Source organism: Leopardus geoffroyi, chromosome B1 (assembly GCF_018350155.1).
Source record: "Leopardus geoffroyi isolate Oge1 chromosome B1, O.geoffroyi_Oge1_pat1.0, whole genome shotgun sequence".
In the NCBI taxonomy this organism is placed as follows: domain Eukaryota; kingdom Metazoa; phylum Chordata; class Mammalia; order Carnivora; family Felidae; genus Leopardus; species Leopardus geoffroyi.
This window is the reverse complement of record NC_059327.1, coordinates 20,712,462-20,739,739: the sequence shown is the minus strand read 5'-3', so window position 1 is coordinate 20,739,739 and position 27,278 is coordinate 20,712,462. Positions and strand designations below refer to the sequence as shown.

Sequence of the window (27,278 nt, the reverse complement as noted above, 5' to 3'; positions counted from 1 at the left end):
GTGATAAAATTACACAGAGTGGGGCGTCCGGGTGGCTTAGACCATTGGGTGTCCGTCTCTTGATTTCAACTCAGGTCATGATCTCAGAGTTGTGGGACTGAACCCTGAGTTGGGCTCGTTCCATGCTGAGCATGGACCCTGCCTAGGATTCTCTCCTTTCCCTCTGCCCCTCCTTTCCTCGTGCACGCTCTCTCTCTAAAATAATGTTTAGGGGAGCCTGGGTGGCGCAGTCGGTTAGGCGTCCGACTTCAGCCAGGTCACGATCTCGCGGTCCGTGAGTTTGAGCCCCGTGTCGGGCTCTGGGCTGATGGCTCAGAGCCTGGGGCCTGTTTCTGATTCTGTGTCTCCCTCTCAATCTCTGCCCCTCCCCCGTTCATGCTCTGTCTCTCTCTGTCCCAAAAATGAATAAACGTTGAAAAAAAAAAATTAAAAAAAAAAAATAAAATAAAATAAAATAAAATAAAATAATGTTTAAAAATTGCACCAAGCTAAACACACACACACACACAATGCTCTGTGATTGTACCAATGTCAATTTCCTGGTTTGGATATTATACTTCTATAAAAACTTGCTATACTTATTCATGATGTTACATTGGAAGAGGCAGGGTGAAGGTTGCACAGGACCTCTCCTCACATTTCCTTACAGATGTCTGTGAAGCTATAAATATTTCAAAATAAAAAGGTTTCGAAAAACAAGGTGGTAGACGAGATAGGCAAGAAATAAGTGTAGCTGGTGCTCTCACACCTTTCTAAGGGCACTTCAAAGAGATAGTCTGGGGAAAAACCACTTGGCACACATTTTTTTCCAAACTTTTACCTAGAAGTCTCCGTTTTGGGACCTCTAGAGAGAGCATCCTTAATAAGAGAAAAGTATAAACAGGAAGAAATGTCTCATAGTGTTATTTGTAGTAACAAAAAAAATTGGATGCAATATAACTTTCAAGTATCAGTGGGAGGATTACTGACATACCACATGCATCTATCCAGTGAAACACCAGCTGTAATTCAATGTGATGGTTAAAAACACAAAGTAGCAAAATAAAAAGGACAAAATCAGGATGCCAAACAGTTTGGATTACATTTATGCAAAAAGGAGGGAACAAAAATAAGTAAGAATATGTGTGTTGGTATGATGAAAACTTGGGATTGTTTTTGCTCTTCTGCGTTTTCAATGTTCTTTAAATATAATGTTACCTTTTCATACTCAAAACAAACAGAGAAAATCTACCACCTGCCAAGTTACACATTTGTCACTTTGAGCAGACCCAAGTGCATAGCCCCTGGACAACATTATGGCTCTAGGTGTTTGGTGGGAATAGGTAGGAAGGGCAAGAAAGAGCACAGATCACACTTGCCTACTTTCAAATTTGGCGTATATCAGCCTTACATCAGGAAGAAGATATTCTCTGCTTTCTATTTTCTATTTCACGCAACCCAGAACTCAACTTAGCACTAATAACAATAATGATTTAGCTACGCTATGGGTAATCTATGGCATGTGAGCTGGTCTGGGCCCCTCTTCATCACTCATTGCATTATTTCTGAATTCTCAATTGCTGTCAACAAAATTGAAAAGGGCCATTGTACACAGTTAGTAGGAAGTAAATTGGTGGAGCCATTATGGAAAACAGTACAGAGGTTCCCCAACCTCTGTATGGATCGAAATACTGTACGATCCAGCAACCCCACTTCGGAATATACATCCAAAGGAGATGAAACAACTCTCTTGAAGAGGTGTCTGCATCCCCATATTCATTGCAGCATTATTTACACTAACAAAATATGAAAACAACCTGAAAGTCTATTGACAGACCAATGGATAAAGAAGATGTGGTATACACACACAATAAAATATTATTCAGCCTTAAAAAAAATAAAGAGGACATCAAGCTAAGAGAAATAAGTTAGTCATAAGAGGACCAATACTGTATAATGCCACTTATAGGAGGTATCCAAAGAGTCAAACTCTAGAAGCAGAGAACAGAAGAATAGAATGGTGGTTGCCAGACAATTGGGGTGGGTTGGGGTGGGATGGGAAGTTGTTCGATGAGTATAAAGTTACAGTTAAAAGAGATGAATAAATTCTAGAGATCTGCTATACAACATAGTGCCTACGGTTAACAGTACAGTGTTGTGCACTTAAAAATTTGTTAAGAAGATAGATCTTATGTTAAATGCTCTTATCACACACCCACAAAAGCAAAGGGGCACAGGAAATCTTTTGGTGATCATGCCTATGATTATTACTTTAATTGGGATGATGGTATCACAGGTGTGTGCATATGTCCAAACTCATCAACACGTATACATTAAATACATGCATTTTTTACATATAGAGTATATCTCAATAAAACTAAAAAAAAACAACAACAACAACAACACTGCCTTTTTGGGCAATATAGGATATCCTTAGGGCAAGCGTATCCATCATGTAGTCTTCTAGGCACAAATCTATTAGTAATTTGGCAGTTTATAATAAATGATGATAGTCTCTATATTGTTTGTATGTGTTCATACATGTCCTATAAACATAAGGATTTAAAACTTTTTTTAAACATTTATTTATGTTTGAGAGACAGAGAGTGGCAGAGTATGAGCAGGGGAGGGGCAGAGAGAGAGGGAGACACAGAACCCGAAGCAGGCTCCAGGCCCTGAGCTGTCAGCACAGAGCCTGACACGGGGCCCGAACTCACAAACCGCGAGATCATGACCTGAGCCGAAGTCGGACGCTCAACCGACTGAGACACCCAGGTACCCCATAAACACAAGTATTTACCCCTCCCTACTTCATAAAAATCTAATAGGACTTGAAAACATCGCATGTGGCTGCAGCTAGGACCATGAAAATGCATTGGGTGTTATGAATCCTGATATTTGCCTGGAAACAAGCCAGCTGACCAGGAGATATGTCTGGTAACAGTGCTTACAGATATCTACTGTTCCTTCACAGTGTGGTGTAATTTGTAAATACACATTCATTTGTATGAGGTTTTAATGTTTCTCTCTCACTCAGTTGGAAACCCCAAGAGAACACGGTCACGTCCCTTACTTGCACTCCAGGGTTCAAGTGACCCGACAGACTGCCCAGCTCGTAGTTGGTACCTGACAAGAATGCCCTGAAATCATAAATACGCAGGTATAGGTGGTTGTGATGCTCTTTTGAGTGTTGGAATAGACAGGGGAAAAACCTAATATTTTGAAAGTCAATTATGTGCTAGGCACTGTGCATATTTTCTTATATAATTTTCATTAGAGTCCTCAAGCTGGCTATTATAATTGCATTTGAAATAACCGAATTTAAGTTCAAAGAGGTTGAACTATTTCCCCACGGTTACAGTTTCTTTGGGAATCCAGATCTGTCTGACCGTAAATACTTTGTTTTTGTCTACGTCTCGCAGGCACCTTAAGCCCTACTGAGAGGAGAGAATTTAATGACAAAATTGCCTTTAGACGGCACTGGAAGATAATGGTGGGGCCATCTGTGGAATAAGTTTAATGGAGGAAAAGGACCAAACTAGGGCCGAACCCCAGGCACCCCCAGGTGGGTGAAGACGTGGCAGAGAAACCCCCAGCCCTACAAGCACTGTCTTGGGAGAAAAACTTCTCTCTTGGGGTAGCATGGAATGTCACTAACGCCAGAGTGAAGATATCCTATGGATTTTTTTCCTTTTTTTTTTTTTGTAACTCTCCTTAATCTCATTTTGGTTATATCACTTCAGCTTTGAAAGGCTGCCTGGGGAATTTTTGATGATGTAATGATCTGAGTAGTTGAAGTGTTTTAAATCTTCAGCAAAACCCAGGATCAGAGTTACTACTGTGTCTTTACATTATCTCTGAAGCGTGCCTACTATAAATAAATATAGGGCCACTTGTACTCTATCCAAGACCAAAGAACCAAAAGCAGGATGCCAGTCACCTTGACAAAACCAGACATACTCATTCCTTCAACTAATAGTCTTTTGTGTGGATGTAGGAACCAAGGCTGAAGAACACAGTCACTGGTTTCCGGCTTCGTGGCACTAACACTTTAAGTTATTATAAACCATAATCAAATTCTAACCAAAATTCCCTGAACCGAAGTCCAGTGAAGAACTAGAAATGAGAATTACCTGACTCCTCAGCTGACAAGCATTATTGCTTACATGAAGAATTAGAGAGGAAAGCAATAGAATATTTTACGTTGCTTGAGGAGAGAACAGATTTCTCTTTGCAGGCCAAATTCTTTCTGTTTCCCTTTCAAAATAATGCCAGCAAAAAGGCAGTGGGCAGAAGGGATAGTGAGGCTTTATTTGGCTAAACATTTTATACTGCTTGCCTATTTGCAAAAGATAGCATAATAATGTGTATTAAGCCACATGAGTTCAGCAAAATTCCTGAGATGGTTTAAAAATAATTATACAGTTAAATGCAATCCAATTTTGCCTTTGAGTTTTATTTCACAAGGATAAGCATGGTTTAGAAGCTGCTCAGACTTCAAGAAGCTCGCACAAGCACATTTTGATGAGTTGAGTGTCAGTGTATCAGAAACATACGGATTTCATTTGCTTTGAAATACATACAAGCCTAAAAATCAAGTAGAACAGTGGTTGTCAAAACATATGCTCTGGGAAAAGCATGGTACAGTGTTTTCCTCAAGCAGACTCAGTGGAATCCTTTTCATTTGTATCCTTTAATGGATTCTAGTCAAAACTTGGCACACGGTTGAATTTTACTTTTCCTTATTTTAATGTCTCATCTGAGAATAGTTTTTTTTTTTTTTTTAATTTTAGGCTTTATGGATCACCATTGTATTGCTTATGGATTTCTATTAAATACATGAAACTAAAAAGGAAAAAAAAAAGTCCTGTGTTCAAATATACTAATTTAAGTGGATGTGAAGTTAACTGTATTTCTTTCCTTTAGGAGTTAATGAGCCGATATGAGGGGAAAAATTTATTTATTTATTCTTTAAAAATTGTATAAGTTTACTTATTTATTTTGACAGAGAGCAGTGGAGGGGCAGAGAGAGAGGAAGAATGAAAATCCCAAGCAGGGTCTGTGCCTAATGCGGGGCTCGAACTCACCAACTGTGAGATCATGACCTAAGCCGAACCAAGAGCTGGACACGTCACCAACGGAGCCACCCAGGTGTCCTGGAAAACAATTATTTATATAAAGTCAACTATTGTGTTTGAAAGAAGGAGGTTCAGGAATGTGGATCTTGCTATATTATCTGTATTTTGCTGTAATGTTTCATATTTGAATTTTTTTTTCCCTACATGTTGATTTGATTATTATTTTCAACTGAAAGCTCTTGGAAAGTAGACTCTGTAAGTTTTATCTGCTTGTACGGTGTTTTGGGGTTTTTTTAAAGCCCCATATTTCTCTCTGAACCATATAGTGACCAATGCAATTGCCTTAAAGAATTTTCTAAGCATTATAAGACTTCATGATTATTGACAAAGAAACTCAAAACCCCAGTAACTCCTTCTTCCTTTATTACAAAGTTTACTTTTTTAAGTGCCAGACATATTATCAATTATACTTCAGAATCACACGGGATTATCTTTTATTTTTTTATTAAGCAAAAGTTTATGTGTACCCCAAAGGAAAAGAAATTGTCTATGTATGTATTCTCTGCCATTTTTAGAAAGGTCTACTTTTTTCCAGAGAAATGTAAAGGCATATTCTTGAAATGATTTTTTTATAGCGAACTCTATGGTCACAGCAGATTAGGCATCATTTTTATATTCAAACCCCTGCAGAGGTGTCATAATATTCCCTTTTACGCTCACAAAATCAGGTTACCACTGTGATATATTTCCCTAAAATCATTGTTTCATGTTAGCCCAACCTGTGTTTTCATAATCACATTAAACTACAGTGCATGGGGGGTGCCTGGGTGGCTCGGTCGGTTAAGCGTCCGACTTCGGCTCAGGTCATGATCTCATGGTCCGTGAGTTCAAGCCCCGCTTCGGGCTCTGTGCTGATGGCTCAGAGCCTGGAGCCTGTTTCAGATTCTGTGTTTCCCTCTCTCTCTGCCCCTCCCCTGTTCATGCTCTGTCTCTCTCTTGTCTCAAAAATAAATAAACGTTAAAAAAAATTAAAAACAAAAAAAACTACAGTGCGTGGTACAAAGCAGGGACTTTGTCACTGGCGGGTTTCTGAATAAGAAGGCACATGTTGCCTTGCACTGCCCCAGCCTAAGCGTCAGCTGAGATGAAATGTATACCATACATGCAGCAAAATCTGATTAGTGTCTGGAACTTCCAGCGCGTGGACATTTACAGTCTGTTTTTCACTGTGTTTGCCTAAGAGCAGAAGCTTGAACTAAGTTATCACAAGAATTGCCCAACATCAAGCTTGTCAGCTGGTTTTTGACACCTACGTCAACACCAGATAGAAAGCAGTGATTGCAGCTCCCCAGCTACACCCCTCCACACACCCCCTCCACACACCCCTTGCTATCACTAATCACAGGGCTGCCAGACGGGACAATAAAATTATTTAGCCTTACTCTATTTTTCCCTAAGTTGTGTTTAAAGCTTTGCCTTCTGTATAATGTTCTCTTTTTAACCTCACCTAACTGTAGAGACCTACCCTAACCTCTCCTGACCATTAAAAAAGACGTAGCTTTAATTCTTGATGAGAAAAATCAAGCAATACATTAGAGATGGATAAAGCAATGTTCGAAAATTAGTATTTTTGTAATTACTTACCCCAGGTACTTTGCTTTTTGTATTTGTACGGGCTTGTGGCACGTTTCAACTAGTTGACAAATGGTTTTGACAAATGCCTAGTCATTGTCTCACTGTCTCTCCACCTACATTTCCACTCACATCTCTGTTTGAAATCACAAGGTTAAAGGACAAGTTGTCCTAAATATTGAAATCCCATATTTGTCTAGTGCTGAAGCATGTTGGAGGCAGGAACCACTCTCCTGCCAACTGCTTCAACCTTGACCCACAGGACACCTACCACCTTCATTACAAGAGCGGTGATGCGTTGGTGGTGCATCTGCCCTGCCATTTACATTCTTCCCTGGAGTCAAGATATCCAGTGGACTGGAGAAATTCCAGAGAACCTCCCTACCTTACATAGAGGCTATGTCATGGAACTTGCTTTGAGAAGTAAAACGATACTTTGTTTTGGGGTTTTTTTCCCCTCTACCTTCCTCTACTAACTAGGCTTATAGCCTTGGGAAAGGCAATTTAAACTATCCATGTTTCTATTTTCTTTTGTGACAAATGAGATGGCTGCACAGGGTTAAGCCAGAGCCCCTCCCACTGCCCCCACTCCCCATAGCTCTAGCTTTCAAAGGTTCTATGACAACAGCGTGCTTTACCAATGGACAGGAAGAACACCAAACAGCAAGAATACAAATCCAGGTTCTCCACTACCCTACGACACCTTGGGTTGCAACTTGCCTCGTTTTCTTGGAGGTAGTAGTGAAGCAAAGCATAAAGAATAATCTTAAGAAGTTACCTAATCCAAGCTTGGTAATATCCACTCCCCTGCTCACATAGGCACATACTTCTTAGAGTATTGAAAATGTTACACATTTCACTTTTCTATTATCAGGGAAGTTCACAGGAGAGTAGACACCAGAGAAAAATGTGTGTGTGTGGGGGGGGCTTTTCTTTGATGATTGGATTTCTTTTTATAATCAGTCTTGGTAGTGAAGACACCAAGGACAACACAGGTCATTCCCGACTTTGCTTTCCCTCACAAGAAGAACAACCAACAATTATTCAGGAATGGATCACCACTGAATCCTAGAACATAGGGGTGAGGCCAAACATCTCCTGGACCCCAGAGACCAAGACAGACTGCATTATAAAGAGAAGCAGCTAAATGTGCCAGCATTATCCTTTTCCCAGGCCAGTCTCATGGAAAGGTCTCTCCTGAGCCTCTCGTTCCCACAGTAGGAAAAGAACACCCAAGGGCTACCCCCAACCCTCTCCAGTATTGTGGGTCACTTTGTGGGAGCCCCTACTCTGATCTCACACCATGGGGATTGCAGAGAAACCTGGGATTTCAACCACTGAAAATCTGACTGTGAAGAAGAAGGAGGGAGGGTCTTGTAACAACCAGCACAAGAATCTTGGCAGATGGAGTTCATACCTGCAGTGCTCAGGTAATGATCCCAACCAGCAGCTCTGTTCCTCTGCACAACTGAGTCAGAGGTTCAATCTGACCAGGGAACTTGGCAAAGTGCATATCTACTTGGTTCAAATTTTCAAACAAGGAATTCTACTGTCCTTACAGCCAGGTTTTCCCATGCCCAGGCAAGAAGTGAAGTCACAGCCCCACCCACTGTGGAGAGTGTCTTCTGGTCCTTTCTGACCAGAAGGGTTGGTGACAACTCTTAGAAGCTGTGCAGCTCAGCAGCATTCAAGGCTCAAGAAAAGCAGGCAGAGCTGATAGTTTACAGAGCAAAGTCAGTGACCTTGTTTGGCTAGGGAACTTGGGGTTCAGGTTGGCTTGAGAAAAGACAACAAAGAGCTTTACTAGGTTTAGAGCTGCCTTCCCACTGTGTATGGGCAGGGAATCTAATCCATAGACACTCGAATTACTGAAGATAGCCTTTAGCTTCTCCCACAGGGGAAAATAACCAGAGCACAGGGGCAGCTGTGTAGCCAATTCAACAGCCCTGTGTGCAGCAACATTTGAACAGAGAGTATATTGCATGGCTTCCCCCATCTGCAGAGCAAAACCAGTGGCCTCATCTGACCAGGGAATTCAGTGCATGCTCTGGTCTGATTCAGGTCCCCAAACAATGAGTGTACAGGCCCTGAGTCCTGTCCTGTTGCCCTGCCCAGGCAAGGAAGCTAATGTATAGTCTCATCTAGTCCTGAACCATCTAATAAGCCTAACCAGAGAACCCAACCAACCATGGAGCCCATCTTTCAGCTCACTTGGGTAAGGAATCAAGCTAGCAGTCCTAGGCAAGTATTCTTAGTCAGTGGCATCCCCCCCACACCCACTCATTCCTGTCCTCAGAGCTCAAACAATTGCCTTGCACAAAAACAGACCATAATAGTAGTTCTATCTGCCCAAGGACATTATCAGTAGACACACCCAGAAATCCAAACTAAGCTGACTGGTGAAGAATGGTCTCTGGTAAAGCAAACCTGTGAAGTATGGAAGAGGAGTCCCATTACCCAAATGTGTAGATATCAATGGAAGGAATTAAGGAACACACACACACACACACACACACACACACACACACACATACACACACACACGAATCAGATAAATATGTACCCACCAAATGAAATAATGAAGTTCCAATTACTGACCCTAAAAAGTGGGGATTTATGAACTATCAGACAAAGAATTCAGAATAATGCTCTCGAAGAAGTTTTGTGAACTACAAGAAAACACGGACAGATAACTAAGCAAAATTAAGAAAACAAAGTATGAACAAAAGAAGTTTGACAAGGAAATAGCAACCATAAAAAAAAGAAAGAAAGAAAAACAGAAATCCTGGTGTTGGAAAATAACTGAAGAATTCAGTACAGCATTTCAAAAGTAGACTCAATCATGCAGAATAAAGAACCAGCAACTTGGAGTTGAGGACGCAAGGGTAATCCAGTCAGAGGAGCAAAAAGAAAAAATAATGAAGAATGAAGAAGGCCTGTGGGGGTTATAGGACACAATGAAAAGAAACAGTACTCATATTACGGGAATTCCAGAAGAGAAGGGGGTGGGAAGTGTATTTAAAGCAATAATGGTTGACAGCTTCCAAAATCTGGGGGGAGAAGTATACACCCAGATCCGTGAGGCCCAGAGTATTTCAAATAGGTTGAACCCAGATGGAGCTAAAGAGAGAAGTTATATGCAAAGGAACTCCATAAGACAATTGGCAGATTTCTCAACAGAAACTTTTCAGGCCAGGATAAAATGGAACATCATATTCAAAATATTGAAGGAAAATAACAATCAACCAAATCCGATACCCAGAAAATCTGTCCTTCAGAAATGAAGGAGGGATACCGACTTTCCCGAGCAAACAAAAGCTGAGGTAGTTCATTACCACTAGAACTGCCTTACAAGAAATGCTAAAGGGAGTTCTTTGAGTGGAAGTAAAATAATGCTAATTAACATAATAAAAACACAGTAAGATAGTGTAAATCTCATTGGTAATGGTAAATGGATAATCATAGTTAGATTCTGCAACAAGGTAATGGTGTACATAATTCACTTACAACTCTAGTTTAAAACTAAAAAGAAAAAAAGAATGTAGAAAAACAATGGTACTACAATATTCTGTTAGTAGTTACACAATAAAAAAAGCATGCAAATTGTGACAAAAATAACCTCAAGTGTGAGGAGAAGTACAAGTGTAAAGGTATAAATTCTTTATGTTAGTTAATCTAAAATTATGTTGTTATTAGTTTAATCGATCAAAAATAGATTGACAGCCCAAGAGTAATTATTAAAAATAAATATTTTGGGGCACCTGGGTGGCTCAGTCGGTTAAGCATCCAACTCAGGTCATGATCTCATGTTTCAGGGGTTCGAGCCCTGCATCAGGCTCTGTGCTGATGGCTCAGAGCCTGCAGCCTGCTTCGGATTCTGTGTCTCCCTGTCTCTCTGCCCCTCCCTTGCTTATGCTCTCTCTTAATCTCTCTCTCTCTCTCTCAAAAATAAATAAACATTTAAAAATAAATAAATAATATTTTAAACATCTAATTCCAAGTAAAGTCATAACTGCAAATAGAGAACACAACACATCAGCATGAATATAGAATATTCATTGCATGAGTTCGGACAAATGAATCTGAAAGATGATTTTGTATAGAAGTAAATAAGAAGAATCTTACAAAAAAAAAAAAGAGGGAGAAGGATCCTGGGAATATCTGAAAACTTTCTTATTACACTGTTCAATCCTGCCACCCAGAGTCCCCAGGTCACTGTTTGTTATGAAACTTTGTCAGAATGGCAAAAAGCCATGGAAGCTCTCATAACCTTAAAACAAAAAGTTCAATGACCCCTCTGGTGAACCTATTTCCAGAACGAGTACAAAATAATACCTTCTAGTATAAAATTGATTAGTTTTGTTGCTAAAGATGGAGAAGAGAACAAAATACAAAGATATTCGAAATTGTACTTTGTAGAAGAGACAAAAAATAGGTAAGCCTCACATATGAGTCAATAAAGCTTGGCAAACCAGCTACGAAGTCGAAGGCAAATATTATGCTGAGAGAAAATAGAATTATCTCCTCCCCAAATCTCTTTACTAAATACCACTGGTGAATGGCAAATATTACAAAGACACTGTCTTATCTGGGGGTTTGGGTTAATAGGTAGCACAAAAGACAAAGCAACAGCATTCCCCTTGAAAATCTCTTGCGATGGTGATGTTGGGATGTCATCGGTCACCATACAAGAGACAAATAATCTCTTACTCATTACAAGACCAGTTTTTCCTCCAACACTGGGACAGATTACTCCTTTTTGGTTGGCATTGCATGAGTTGGACAGATTGCATTTAGAGACCATAGTATACAAAATATATGTACCTTTAAACCACAGAGTCATAATTGGTGGAACTTGCTAATTGAATTGTTCCCCTCTCTCTCACTTTCTGTCTGTAATAAGGTTGAATATCCCTAAATTAAATGAGCAAGGGACACAACACTTTTGCATCAGTGTGTTTTAATGAAAGAGCAAATCTTGTGCATGTCTTCCTATCTGTCATATTTTGCTTTATACTTCAATAATTATGGTGAAGTTCTTGAAATATATGTGAAAGAAATGTATTAGACAACTTTGTTATGGGGGAAGACACATTTCATTTTATTTTATTTTTTAAATGTTTATTTTGAGAGAGAGAGAGAGAGAGAGAGAGAGCAGAGGAGGGGCAGAGAGAGGTGGGGGCAGAGAGAATTCCAAGCAGGCTCCATACTGTCAGCACAGAGCCCGATGTGGGGCTCAAACTCATGAACTGTGGGATCATGACCTGAGCCGAAGTCAAGAGTTGGGTTCTTAACTAACTGAGCCATTCAGGCACCGCAAAGGAGATAGATTTCAATTAAAGGATATTTAATAAACTAGATATCAGCTGAAAAAACATGTACTGAGATTAGTGCTGATATTAGCGATGTGTGAAGCAAATTAAAAAACAAAACAAAACAAAAAACATGGCATCTGAATGCCAATCCACTTATTTATTTACAGGGGACAGCAGCCAGCTTGATGCTTATAATGACATTTGACTCATTCTATAATTCCAAACATTTTCTCAAGTAGCTCATCCCAGTGCCATATTAGTACCTGAACAGACAGAATCTTTCTCTCTTTCTCTGCACCTGTTTCTTTATGTGAATCTACTACAGTAGTCTCAGCCTTGGTGGTGGGGAGCAGTACTGAAAAAAATGAGGAGGAAATTAAGCTGTCCAAGGTTCTGGTAAAATAAATTCAAATCAAAAGTGGAGGTGTAGAACCTTAGGTCCAAGTTAATTCACCAATTCAGTTATAATGAATCAAAGATAATATTTTGACCCCAGTTTCTATTGGTGTCTATTTCTTGAGTGTCTCAGAACCCTGAGGGAAAATAAATGAGATTAATTCCTGAGCCTGAGCACATGACACATTGGCCAAGAGACCTTGAAAATGAACTAGCAGAACTAACATAGGGTTATGAAGATACCATAGAGTAGTGGGGCTTTTGGGTTGGCTGTAGCATTTGGTGACTGCAAATGAATGGCTAGCTTTGTAACCAATGTGTATTGCAAAATTTGAGCTCACTAGACTATAAAGAATAGCAGTCCCCCCAACTGTGTTTGTTAACCTACTCCATTTCTGTCTGAGGAGGGACTCAATTCTCTCTCAGGCCAATTCCATAACTTTCCAATACCTTTGATTATTAGATAAGTCTCATTTTAGCTCCTATAGCTACATACAGTTCTTTATTTTTTTCTGCTTTATTGAGGTGTTATTGGCATAGAATGAGTTGCACATGTTTCAGGGGTACAATTCAATACGTTCTGACACATATAAGCATCTGTGAAACTGTCCCCAAGGTCAAGGTAGCGAATACAACCATCACTCTGCAAAGTTCCCTCTTGCCCCTCGGAAACTCTCACTCCTACCCCTTCCTAACCCCTCCTTCCCTTAAACAGCATGCAGTCACTTTGTTCTCTGCTTTCTTACCCTCAGCACAAATATTTTGAGGTTTATCCATGTTGTTGTGTGTACCGATAGTTCATCTCTTTTTCTTGACTCGTTGTATTCAATTATATGGTTATACCAAAATTTGTATATCTGTTTGTATGTTGACAGACATTTGCGTTGTTTCCAGTTTGGGGTTATTACAAATAAAGCTGCTGTGAAAATTTGTGTACAAGTTTTTATATGGGCACCTGTGCTTTTATTTATCATTTTATTTTATTTTATTTTATTTTATTTTATTTTATTTTATTTTAAAGAGACACAGAGAGAGCATGAGCAGGGGAGAGGAGCAAAGGGAGAGAGAGAGAGCATCTTAAGCAGGTTTCACCCTCAGCACAGAGCCCAATTCAAAGCTGACCCCACGACACTGGAATCATGACCTGTGCTGAAATCAAGAGTCAGACGCTCAGTTGACTGAGCCACCCAGGCGCCCCTTTTTAAATTCAGTTTAATTTAATTTAATTTTATTTTATTTTATTTTATTTTATTTTATTTTATTTTATTTTATTAATTTTTCATTGCACCTTTGCTTTTAAAATTTTAGATAAATACCTAATTGAGGAAAGGCTGGGTCATATTATAGGTATTTGCTTAATGTATTTTTTAAAAACTGCCAAATTGTTTTCCAACATATTTGTATAATCCTATCAAAAGGGTTGAGAGTTCCAGTGCCTCCAAGTCCTCCAAGCCAATGTGTGAAATAGTCAATATTTTTGATTTTAGTCATTCTGATAGGAATGTATTGGTATCTCATTTTGGTTTTAATTTGCACTTCCATAATGACCAACAATTTTGAGCATCTTGGCCAAAAGTCCCATCCAGTTCATTTCAAAACTTTAATCTCATATCTATTTCAAAGCTAGCCACCTCTCTTCACCCCAACAGAGGAGCCAGTCTAGGGAACAGAGGGAGGCACGAGATGGACTTCTGACTTTGGAGAATCAGAGACAGACAGACATTTCATTACTATAATCTGCAGGGATACGGTCCCTTTCTGTAGACCATCTCAAGTGCCACTCTAGTTCACTGTCTTGGTGGGAATAGTTGAAGACAGATCACTTTGGAGAAACTTCCTTAGTCATTGGTAGCCCCTTTCAAGAGCTGGTCATAACTTCCAGCCAGCTGGTAACCTCGTATCAAGTTGCTCTAATGTGTCCACCTCCTTGTCTCCAACACTGCCACGGTCCTGGCAATGCTGACAATCTACCCTGCAATGCTGTTCTCTGGTCAGTGGGCACATGAAGGTCAAGCTCTGTCCTCTTCTTAAACCAAGAACTCAGTATGGTTTCTGGTGGGATTTTAGCTCCCTTAGCGTCTCAGCCCCACACCAACATTACCTCTTTATTCTCTTACGCCAGCAGCCAATCAGGTCGCCCAGTTTGTTGACCCAATATATGTTAAATAGCGAGCTTCCATGCTAATCTCTCCTTCCCATCTTTAGAAATGATTTTCCTGGGTCATCCCCATCCTTGGCTCTAGAGAAGGTTGGGAATCACTTGTTTCCATGAATGTCACATCCTGCCAAAGCCCACATCTCTCACCCAGGCCCCAACTGCTGGTGTCTCTGAACTTAGAATGTAGGATACTCAGCCCCTGTTTGCCGCAGGCTTGGCTTTAACAGCAATTCTGGGACAACAAGAAAAATCCCACTTACTATCTGTTACCCTGCCACAGCGGCAGCAGAATTCCAGGCATATGGCTGTTTTTAATAGACATGAGTCCTTGTATGCTCTGACGTGTGAACTCTGCGGCTGAATTTAACCTCACCTGAACTGGGGGGAGCTTGCAGTTGTAGCTGAGGCAGGTATTATATTTCGAGTAAAATGGTATTTTAGTTGTGTGGATGTTCTAGATTCTTGCTTTTTGCTGCCTATTTATTAGCAAGGAATGTAATTTAGGACATTACATTTCATGAGATATAGAACTTTAATGTCTGACATTTGAGCTCATATTTACCCTAAAACTGCCTTTTTCCTTTATATGGTTTTGATTTTTGTCCAGTTCCATTTCAAGAACTACATGGGGGGTTAACCACTCTGTTTCTTGCGGCTCCTGGAGGACCACTCTGTCACAGGGTCACGTTGGCTCTGGTTTGTTAATTCGATAAGCTCTAATCATATCAATAGATTTCAGGAGCTGAAACAATGAGTTCAGCCACAGAGGAGTGATAGATTTCAACCAGAACTAGATAAAGAATAAGAAGTCTTTTTCATTTCTTTGGGCTGAAGAGATTCATCTCAGTTAATTAAAACCCAAAAGCTAAAAAGGAACTATTAAAAAATGAATATAAAACTGTGCCTGGACCACTTGGCCTCTAGAAATTAGGTTGGTTCAATAATCACGATTGGGGCATCTGGGTGGCTCAGTCGGTTAAGCGTCCAGCTTCAGCTCAGGTCATGATCTCACAGTTCGTGGGTTTGAGCCCTGCATAGGGCTCTGTGCCGACAGCTCAGAGCCTGGAGCCTGCTTCGGATTCTGTGTCTCCCTCTCTCTCTGCTCCTCCCTCGATCATGCTCTGCCTCTCTCTGTCTCTCAAAAATAAATAAAAGTTAAAATTTTTTTAAAAAATCAGGATTGGATTAAAAATATGTCTTGATCTTAGATCAGTACAGAAGCTATGACATAATTAAAGACAAATAATGGCAATTAAGCTTAATTACATTATTTTCCCCAATACTTTTGCTGATTTTATCATGTAAAAATGTGTTAATTATAAAAATTCAAGTAAAATCTAAAGAAAATTAAAATCCCCAAATTCCTATCACCCAGAAATAAAATAGCCAAAATTAAATAGTCAAAAGTAAGTAACTTCCAGCCATCTCTCTCTGCTGAAAGAAAAAAGGAAGGGAAAGAGGAAAAAAATCAAAACAAGTAAACAAACAAAAAAACACTAGGATCATGGTGTACATGTAATTTTCTTAAGTCAGTAATGTTTTTATTTGCTTATTTTTTGAGAGAGAATGCACACACTCACACACGGGAGGGGTTGAGGGAGAGGGAGAGGAATCTCAAGCAGGCTCCATGCCCAGCCAGGAAGCCCAACCCAGGGCTTGATCTCACCACCTTGAGATCACAACCTGAGCCAAAATCAAGAGTCAGACGCTTAACCAACTAAGCTACCCAGGCGCCCCCATGTTATTTTTAATTAACGGTATTCAGTATAACTGTAATTCAACCAAAGAAAAAGTTCATAATGAAAAACTGATAGAACTGATAAATTTGAGATTAGTCTTTCTTTATTAAAAATATGTTTCTTAAAAATGTCTCCAAAATCAAGAAAAAATAAAAATCTTTAAGAAGTTGGAATATTCAATATCACAATATTATTATGATCTTATCGGTACCTTTAGATACCTTATTTATTACCCATTTATTATTACTTATTTATTAATACAGAATTCCTTTAGATATCTACAGATAACTTTGGGATGTTTTGAAAGATGATGACCTCAGCACTTACAGTTAGACATTTGCATGTTTCCAGCCCCACATACTAGGTTGGATTCATTATATTTTTGTATCGTCAAGGTTTACGTCATTCACGTTCTATTCTGTAACCCAAATTCCCACATTGGCCAGTACGAGTTCGTACATTCTTAAAATGGATACAAAACTCTGCCAGTTCAGCACGGCAGTTTCTCAACTGGAGTCTGTGGGCTCTCCAATAGTGCCGTGTGCCTCTATGTGATGTAATTTTTTAAAATTATTTATTAATTTTGAGGGAGAGGGAGAGAGTGCACGCACATAAGCAGGGGACAGGCAGAGAGAGAGAGAGAGAGAGAGAGAGAGAGAGAGAGACTCTCAAGCAGAGCTGTCAGTGCAGAGCCTGATTTGAGGCTCTGTCCCACGAACCTTGAGATCATCACCTACAGCTGAAATCAAGAGTCAGACACTTAATCAATGGAGCCACTGAGGGGCCCCTTCACCTGTGGTGCACTCCTCTTGATATCACACCTTTTATTTGTTCCCTTTCCTTCCTGTCTTAATTCCCCATTCCCTTATTCTTCCCAAATAAATTTCTTGCAGTCAAATCCTTGTCTCAAGTGTTTGTTTCTGAGAAATTCCAAGGTAGGATCCTGGAAAATTGTCTTTTCTCTAAAGACATGTCAACAACATTCTTTAAAACACTGTTGAAGATGTCGTCAACCATGCACACTTCAATAACCAGTGGGATAATATATATGATAAAACAGTACTCTAATTATTGATATGCTCCTAAGCCTGACCCAAAGGTATAAGACAATTCCTTCTGCATAGTCTCTTTAAGGTTCCAGGGAATTTTACACTAATTTAAAAACTCCATTAAAAATATATTTATATGTACATACATGCACACATGGGCACTTTAAATTTGGGTACTTAAATGGGCAGATTTCTGTTCTGCTGTACCTATGCAGAAGAGCTTACTTAACTCCTGAATCATCCATCAATGAGGCTTCTATGGCTGAGTAAATTGTACTCCAAATAGAGGGATGGCTTTTACATTGTTGTCCACGTGAATGGCGCCTTGTGGGTCTACAACATATAACACGTTGGGTGGGTTTACAACTATACAACATGTAGTTGTAACAGGAATGCTTCCTCTTTTAGATATTACTGCCAAATTACTTAAATATAAAATGATGTGAAACAGTCTGTCAAGTTGAACACCCCTGCCCCGCAAAGTTAATGTTAAATTATTGATGTCAAATTTCCTTTTATTCAGTGCTCTTTTCATTGTCCTGAGTTGCTTTATCTAATGCCGGAATGTACTCACTGAATCATATTTTAAACCAGTATTCTCTATGATTCTATATGTGCCTCAAAGTATAATCACATTGGAACTAGATAAAGGGGCTCTGTCAAGTTCAATTTAGCCAAGATGACCTCCTCAACAATACTTCAAAGATTTTATTCCCATAATTCATAGAGGCGGATTAGAATATGCACTCAGTTAAAAAAGATCACTTTGCTATTCTGATGATCGTGCACAATCTTACTGCTAAAAAACTCTGTTGTAAGTTTCCCACATGAACAAGTGGAGTTTCTCATGGGAAATGTTATGTAACTTTCTGAAAGAAATTTATACTAAACCTTGTATTCATCTAAAAATCAACAACTAAAACAGTACCTTCAATTGAAAACCGTATTATAATATTACAGAATACTAAATATCTACTAAGCCTGTAGCGAATGGGGTTTAAAAAATAATTTTGGTAAACGATTTCAATTGTCTTGATTATATAAGTAAACCTTAGAGCAGACGTTGAAAATTTGCAGCCCTGAGGTATGATTCGGGCTATATTTGTGTCTTGCTATCTGGCTCAGTGTTCTTAAATTTTTGTATTGGAATGCTTTATAAGTTCCCTTGTCTTCCTCCCCAACCTCATTATGGTCCGATGCCTGTCTGGATTCACATTTGGGTGTTAGCTGCCTGGCCTCCCTGGAAGGCTGAGATGGCAGCTTCTGCCATAGAACTGGGGGCCCCATAGATTTTTTCGAGAGCCATACTTACATGCACATATTAACAAAATACAGACATCTCTTTGTATCCTTTCAGAAATTATTACATACCAGCAGAGGCTCTGATATACTTGAGAGCTTAAAATTAAAATGTTGTCATTTCAAGATTTTTTTCTCCTCTCCTATTTTTCTTCTGCTAGCTACTTTTTCACTAAGGTGCTCCACATTGTGAGAAGACTAGTAAGAAGGTCTACACAGGGCCAGGAGAAGGGGAAGCAGTGGGGATCAAGAGGTACAAACGTCCACTTATAAAATACATCAGTCATGGGGATGTAACACACAGACGGTGCAAAGAGTCAGTAATAATACTGTATTGTAAACTTGAAATACGCCGAGAAGGTCAATCTCAAGACTGCCCTTCGCAAGAAAAAGAATTTTGTAACTTTGTATGGTGGCAGATGGTAACTAGACTTATCGTGGTGAGCATTTTGCAGTGGAGACAAATGTTGAATCGCTATGTCATACACATGAAACTGATGCAATGTCGTCTGTCAGTTATACTTCAATTTAAAAAAAGAAGAAGGGGGTGAAGCATGACCATCATGCGGAAGTCCTTTTGGCCAGTCCATGGAGTCACGGGTCATGCTTCAGAAATGCTGAAGGGCTTATCTGGACAGATTAATTTGGTTTAAAAGGTCAGTTTCTAAAACCCTATTTTATTTGTCTCCATGTAATGTTAAATATAATGCTACATTACATGCTTTACATGTATAACCTAAGAATTAAGAGGTAGATTTTTTGAAATGTTTAGTTTTTTGAGAGAGAGAAAGAGAGAGAGAGAGAGAGAGAGGCAGAGCATAAGCGGGGGAGGGGCAGAGAGTGAGGGAGACACAGAATCCGAAACAGGCTCCAGGCTCCGAGCTGTCAGCACAGAGCCTGATGTGGTGTTGGAACCCATGAACCCTGAGATCATGACCTGAGCCGAAGCGGGGCGCTTAGCCAACTGAGCCACCCAGGTGGCCCTGGTAGGTTTTTAATTTTAAATCGTTTCTGGAACTGAAGTTTAAACTGATGGGGGTATGAAATGATGCAAGAGTAAAACCTCAGTGACTTAACTTGTTCAGTTTTTGCGTGCCTGTGTATTTCCTCACAATCTTTTGAAGGAGTTAAAGTATTATGATTCCCATTGCTCAGAAAAAAGAAACTGAAAAAATGCAGTTGAGAACTTTTTGTTCAAAATTATACATTTAGTTAAGTCAGCAACCAATAGGATTGATTTATACTTTTCACTGTACCTCTGTATGCAATTGTATCCTTTTTTTTTTAAATTTTTTTAATGTTTATTTATTTTTTGAGAGAGAGAGAGAGACAGCGCAAGCAGGGAGGGGCAGAGAGAGGGGGACACAGAATCTGAAACAGGCTCCAGGCTCTGAGTTGTCAGCACAGAGCCTGACGCGGGGCTTGAACCGAGAAACTGTGAGATCATGACCTGAGCCCAAGTTGGACGCTTAACCAACTGAGCCATCCAGGTGCCCTTCAATTGTATCCTTTTATTTCATGATCTTTTGCCACAGGACTAAATTTGGGGAAGGATAAAAATTAACCTAAGCAGAACCGGAGTGCTTTCCAGATTAGGCCAGAATCCTACTCAGGTTTAGCCCGGTTATATAAGAGTTCTCTTGGGGCACCTGGGTGGCTCAGTCAGTTAAGCATCAGGCTCTTGATTTTGGCTCAGGTCATGATCTCACGGTTCATGAGGTCAAGCCCTGCATTGGCCTCTGCACTGACAGTGTAGAATGTGCTTGGGATTCTCTCTCTCCCTCACTCTCTCTCTCTCTGCCCCTCTCCTGCTCACGTGCACGCTCACACTCTCTCTCTCTCTCTCAAAATAATCCAAAAAAAAAAAAGAGAGAGAGAGAGAGAATTCTCCCTCCAGTTCCATGCAAAATCACAAAAGGCCACGTTTCCTCTTAAGCATCTGGAAAAAAATGCACGGTTGCTCTGCACAGTGTGGTCTGATTTGATAGTTGAGATTAGGGGACAAGCCACTGAGAGTCAGCAGCTCCAACTCTCCCGTATAATTAAGGGAGAATCCCAGGTGTTCTGGCCCTCCCTGAGTGAGCCAGCATTGACTTGTTATGAAGAAGTGTGGTGGACCAGACTGCTCATCGTTAAAGCAGACTTTGCCTCCCTGTCTGGGACACAAAAGGGGGAAAAAAGACTAATGAGCCAAGAGGCATCAATTCATGCCAATCCAAATATAAAAGCAGAACGGGTGGGATCTTTTGAAATATCCTCTCTGAGGCACGTAGCCCCTGTGGTCTCAGGGCACATTAACAACCCATGGAGCTTTTTTAAGGAGTGGATCTTGCGAGTCTAAGCCAGACAGTCAAACACATCAAAGTCATGCTTCGCAGGGAGCCAACTGTCCATCCTTCCCTCCACCACCAGAGGCTCATTTACTTTGCATTGTTTGATCTCAAAGAATTTAATTTTTTTTTTTTTAGGCTTATTCATTTATTGAGAGAAATAGAGAGAAAGAGAGAGAGCAGAGGGAGAGAGAATCCCAAGCAGGCTCCGTGCCAGCACGGAGGCAGACTCGGGGCTGGATCTCACAAACTGTGAGATCTTGACCTGAGCTGAAATCAAGAGTAGGACCCTTCGCCGACTGAGCTACCCAGGCGCCCCTCAAAGAATTTAATTTTTTGACCAGGCTACCAAGAAGCCCTGGAAGGTGCTAGACAGTAACATTTTCCACATGAATATTTTGAGACTTAAGTTTTGCAACTTAGAATTCACAGCCCTGTGCAAGAAGTTGTTGCTAAGTAGAAATTGGAATTTCGATATTTTTTCAGACTGATGCTAGAACTTTGGGGTAGGTGATTCTAAATTTTTTTTTAGTGTTTATTTTATTTTATTTTTTAAAATTTTTTTTAACATTTATTTATTATTGAGAGACAGAGAGACACAGAGCATGAGCAGGGGAGGGGGAGAGAGAGGAGAAGACACAGAATCTGAAGTAGGCTCCAGGCTCTGAGCTGTCAGCTCAGAGCCCGACTCAGGACTCGAACTCACAAACCATGAGATCATGACCTGAGCCGAAGCTGGACACTTAACCGACTGTGCTGCCCAGGCGCCCCTGGGGTGGCTGTTTCTAATACAGCTAGTTTTATGAATCTGTGACATGGGTGGTCAGTTCAGTATCTTAAAAGTTCAAACCCACAGCCTACCCTTTTCATCATTGTGGCTTCATTCCTTTGGACTTAGAAGTTTCTGAACCACGTAACCCTTTTGCTGCCACAACTTAGAACTGAACCTGCTTTTCTGAATTTCTTATCTAGGGGTTTTTCACTTCATTCTGATGCTGTCCCTTAGCTGATAGCCCTTGAGAACAAGAAAACGACTTACATGAGAAGCACGGCTTCAGAGGTGCAGGAAGTGGTCCCAGGAGAACATGGAACTGACATAGATAATTAGGTTCCAATGACGAGATGAGTCTTGTTGCATGTAGGACTTCTGTTCCCACTTTTTGGAACTGAAATATCTCCCCTGATTTGATTGAGTATATAACGCCTTTCCTCCTTACACTATGCAGTGACATGTTTTTAAAATGGAAGATGAATGAATTTAATAGGAAGAATGGTGACCCTCTCTCTCCCCCACAGAAATCACAAAACCGAGGTTAAGAAAAAATGTTGTCAAGTCAGCACTGGTGTGGCCAGAGAAAGCAAATTAGCAGGAGGCCAGGGACTAGAAATAAGAAACAAAGTCAGAGCCTGAAATATGGCAGAGTAGGTGAGGTGGACCGACCATCTCAGTTTCTCTGGAACTGGAGGGTTTCCTGAGGCCTAGGACTTTTAGTGCTGAAACTGGAAAAATCCCAGGCAAATCAGAATGGTTGGTTAACCTAGGTAGGTGGCAATTTAAATAAACACTGAGCCCTGTTCTTTACATGGGTGGGACTCTCCATTCAAAGGATTACCTGGTTGAGGAGAATGTTTCCTCAGTGAAAACACCATGCTGTGCCATTGTCCAGGAGCATGCATTTGAAGCACACGTTCCAGAAGCTTGGTCAGAAGCAGGGTAAAGATCTGGCTGGCAATGTGCATATACTTTTAGTTTCTAGCTTCAAGTCCGGAGTATGGTACAGTCTGGAAGGAAGCAGTAGGACAGAAGTTGATGGAAAGCAGGCAGAAGTCATTCTGGAGATGATTGAGTGCATCGAGGCACAGGAGATTGTGTGGACCTGAGTCCCTTTCAGGGCACAGTGCTCATTCCAGACAAATCGGTCGATGAATTTTACCCCAGGCCTACTCGGTGCTTTCTACCTCCTCTATCTCCGAATGCCTCCCTCTTGCTTGTACCGCTGCAGAAAAGAAATACTATTTACCCTGAAAGGATCTTTTGAAATCCTGCTTCTTCAGAAAAGGTATTTCTGACCAATTCTCTCCTCTAAGCTCCCGCAAGGGGAATCCTCTTGCCTCATTTGGTGTCTGCCTTCTGGTTGTATCAATGTCTTATCTCTTCAGCTGGGTTGTGAAAGGTGGGCTGTCTGAACTTTTCTTTCCTTATTAAAAATTGCCTCTGATCTGTTTCACAGTGTCCAGCCCAGAATTGGCTCGCCGATTATCTAAAAGAGCACTGTCCAATAGAAACATAAGATGAGCCACATTTGTAATTTAAAATTTTCTAGCGGTCACGTTGACAAAAAAAAAAAAAATCAAAAGAAGCAGGTAAAAATAATTCTAATAATATACATTACTTAGCCCAGGATCTCCCAAACATTATTTCAATATGTAATCAATGGGAAAAAAACTCTTAATGAGACAGTTTTACATGATTTTGATTGTCCTAAGTCTTTGAAATTCAGTATGTAGTTCACTCTTCAGCACATCTCAATTTGGACTAGTCACAAATCAAGTGCTCAAGAGCTACATGTGGCCAATGGCTACCATATCAGACAGCACAGGTGTGAATGATAATTTGAGGAAATGTGTTGAAGCAATTGATGGAGACTTCCATGACAGAAGAGTTTAGTTTGTTTTTATCATCAATAAAAAGTTTTTTAAAAGACTACAATAGTATTTCTTAACATGATGAAGATAGAGATTAAGGATACAAATTCACAGAAGTCAAAAGAAAGGAGTGTTTCCGTTATAAAGAATAAACAAACAGAGGAATAGTAGCAGAACTTTGTGGATGACAGAACAAAAATAAATAAAGGAGAGAAACAAGTAAATAATAACTCAAGGTATTAAGCCTAGAGTATCAGGAGAATAGTAAGATGGAAGTCAGAGAGGGAGACGAGTGTAAGAAAGAGAGGGATTTGTTTTCAACCATATAATTTCAGGCGCTGGGAAATTCATCTCACCAGAGACACAGTTTGGAGCCAGGATGAAAGATGAGGCTTAGTAAAGTAGCTTTTCGGATCAACGCCATTAAGTTAGTTGCGACTTAGGATCTTACGATTGTGAAGGCAGATAGAGACAAGAATGATTCAAAAATTTAATCTTAAGAGTTCCATAATCAGCAAGCAGGACAAAAAGTCATAAGAATGGTAGGAAAAAAATGAAGAGATCACAGAAGTCAAGAGGGTGGAGGAGACCATTTCAAAACAGGGACAGCAAGCAGGAGAGAATTTGAGACAGAATAAGAACAGAGAAAAGTCCATTGGACGTTCTTAGGAAGCCATCTCTGAAGCAATTAGAATCTTGTTCAAGGCTGAAGGAACAAAGAGGATTTACATTAGCTGAGCTCTCTTCCAAACTCCTGGTTTTCAATCCTTAGACCAATAGGCCGACTGAAGACGTTTGGATTGAGAAAGCTGACTTTTTCCAGCAGATACAGTCCCAGCAGGAATCCTGGCAGAAGGAAACAGAGACCAGCACAGAGCGGGTGGAGCTCTGGGTGATTCTTGATTAATGGCCAATGTAAAGAAACCCCAGAAACAAGCCAAGGGACAGGATGCAGGGAAATTCGTAGGGAGAGCAGCACAGGACTGAAAAACCGTTGCGAAACCATTATTTGGTCTTAGTTAAAAGACAAGCAGAAAAATACAAATTTAAAAGATAATTTTTAAGGATTTACTGTGGGTTTTTCCCACCATTTTTTTCACTATTTTATTGCTTATCTTCAGGGATGGGCAAACATGGAACATATCCAGTGGAAAATTGCCTTTAAGTTTTGACACGTTTTTGAAAGGGGAATGGAGAACAACACTAGCCCGAAAAGTCCTGGAAACCCTAGCGGCCTGAAACTCAGATCCAATCCTTTTTGTCTTTCAAGCCAATTCAATTATAACAGTGTCCAGTATCCAAAGATCTAAAAAAAAAAAAAAAAAAATGGGGATCTTAGCTTTTTGTCTTAGTTCAACTAGCTTCCAGATAATGGAGTCAAATTAGAACTTACAAGAATCAACTCAGGTCTTGGTAGTTGCAAGTAAGTCCCTCGTTCACGGACATGAAATTTACTTTGGTTGTATTTGGCGAGTGTAGGAGTAAAGGGTGTGGAACTTATTGAGCCACAAAAGTCCCTTGAAATCCCCTGCAATTTCATAAAACTTAGCAGTTCCGATATGCACAAATGTTTCTGAAATCTTTGGAAGACAACAACCTAGATCACTCCTGCTGCTGAAAATGACTAAGCTGGATTTTCTGTTTCATTCCTAAGGAGGAAGGTAGACGGATGAAAGTGAAAAGTGTAGACTCCAGACAGGACGAGGTAGAAGGAGGTGGGTGAAAACAGTATTCAAGGGGGAAGAAGATGCAAATTCCATTCTGGGTAGTAGGAACAGAGTAGTGCAAATGGAAACGCAGATGAAGTCAAAATAGCTTCACCCATTTCAAATGTTTTGTTTCTAACTCTTTTGTTTCCCTTGTCTCTCATAGTCCATCTTAAAGACTCAAAATAATAGATCTGTGAGTGTTCTATTCTTTCTTCATCTGAACACATTTTAAAAGTTGAGAAGTAACCAAAAATGAGATGTGAGATAAATAGTTAATCAATAACTTCAGACAGGAAAAGGAATACCTAAGTCGAACTCTAGTGCGTCAAGAGAGCTATATCAAACATTGTGCTTCTTAGAAATGACTTGCTCATTTTTGCTTAGAGATGAAACAGCTTATTATTCATACATATGCACACAATGTGTTCGTGTTTCAGGAAGCACCAAAATCAGATAGTCAGATTACTAGATAAACTCAAAGATTGGTATTCTGACTAAATTGGCAGTTTTTAAATGTCAGGTAGATTCGTTTACCTCAAATCATTATCATGCAACCTCATCACAGACTGTCCCTTCAGGGTGTTTAGATAAAAATGTGTAGGAAAATAATCTCTTAAATTAAAATAGCAACCCTTATTTATTGCTTTTAAGAAAAACGGGGCAGAAAATTTTATATCAGATCCCTTGCCCTTAGAAATTAGACACACTCTCTTAAGTCTTCTTCACCCCTTGGTGCAATGCCTCCCAACCCTCGTGGGATGAGTACATTTGTGTCAGATTCACCACGTATCACTTCCTTCTATATCACTAATGATTATTTGCCTGAGAAATCTGTTTTATACTGTAAAACTAAGTTTATATTGATAAAAACTCTTACTTAGGACATTTAACAGAACAGAAAACAAATATCCTTGCAGCCATGGTTCACTTTGGACCTTCTAGCTCTTCAGTGGGCTCTGTTGCCTGGCTTCCTGAGTTGCTCAACAATGGAAATAGTCACTGAGCTTTTGTGCATGTAGCATTTTTTGGAGTGAAGTCCCAAATCTTTAATGAGATTCTGTTGGTAACACACGGCCGTCTTAAAGAAGTTAAGAATGATTTAGAACATCACATTAAAAATATGTGTAATGCATCAATATGAACCTGGCACTTCGCCAAAGTTAATAGTATTATTAGGTGAATAAAAAGGATGTTTACCGTCACGTCAAACAAAATACGGTGGATCTTGCTATCAAACAGAAATAATAACATATACTCACTGCTGACTTCAGGCCCATGTTTTGTCCCCTTTTGGGTTCAAATCAACGGTTTCACACTGTGACTTCAATCTTACCAGAGACTCCTAAAATAAACAATAGCGCAGTATGAGAAACCTTGATTGTGTAACTTCTGCTCTTTTTTGGAAAAAGCAAGTATCATTTTCTTATTGCCCACCCTCAAAGTGTCATGACAGCCTATTCATATTACTGGAATTTTCAGAATAGCAGCTGCACGTTTTTAGAAACTTTCACGCTTTTTACTGGTGAAGTAGTACTGTTGGACAAAGCATACCCGTCTGGGCTTCTATTTGTCATTATCATTAGCATGTTATGATTACTCTTATTTACAAATTCTTCTCTGCAGGACAAGTAAACAGGGGGACAAAAACCCCACTTGGAAGAATTCCCCGGAGAGCTTTGGCAACGCCCCGGAGGTTGGGTCCCCCGAGGGAGGCAGGAATTCACTCCTCCCTGGAGCCAAACCTTGCTTCCCAGACCCGACGCCCCTGGAGCCGGCCGCACGCCCCGCGCCCAGCGGGCGGAGCCCGAGGGAGCGCACGGCCGCGGTGCCCGCGCTCGGGGCTGCAGAGCGCCCCCGCGGCGCTGCGGCCGGACGCCGCCTACCCCGCGGATTGGCCCGCGCGGCCGGGACGGGGGGCGGCCGGCGCGGGGGAGGGAGGAGGCGGCCC

General features: G+C 40.3%; 1 long non-coding RNA gene across 1 annotated transcript; it reads right to left on the bottom strand.

The window, feature by feature from the left end:
• Positions 1-5,086: 5,086 nt before the first annotated feature.
• LOC123586049 lies at positions 5,087-27,210 on the bottom strand. The gene is made up of 4 exons (XR_006706571.1): positions 27,073-27,210; positions 26,590-26,672; positions 22,589-22,757; positions 5,087-5,135 (listed from the first exon to the last, which is right to left on the bottom strand). It is a non-coding gene; the product is annotated as an uncharacterized LOC123586049 (long non-coding RNA).
• Positions 27,211-27,278: the final 68 nt, after the last annotated feature.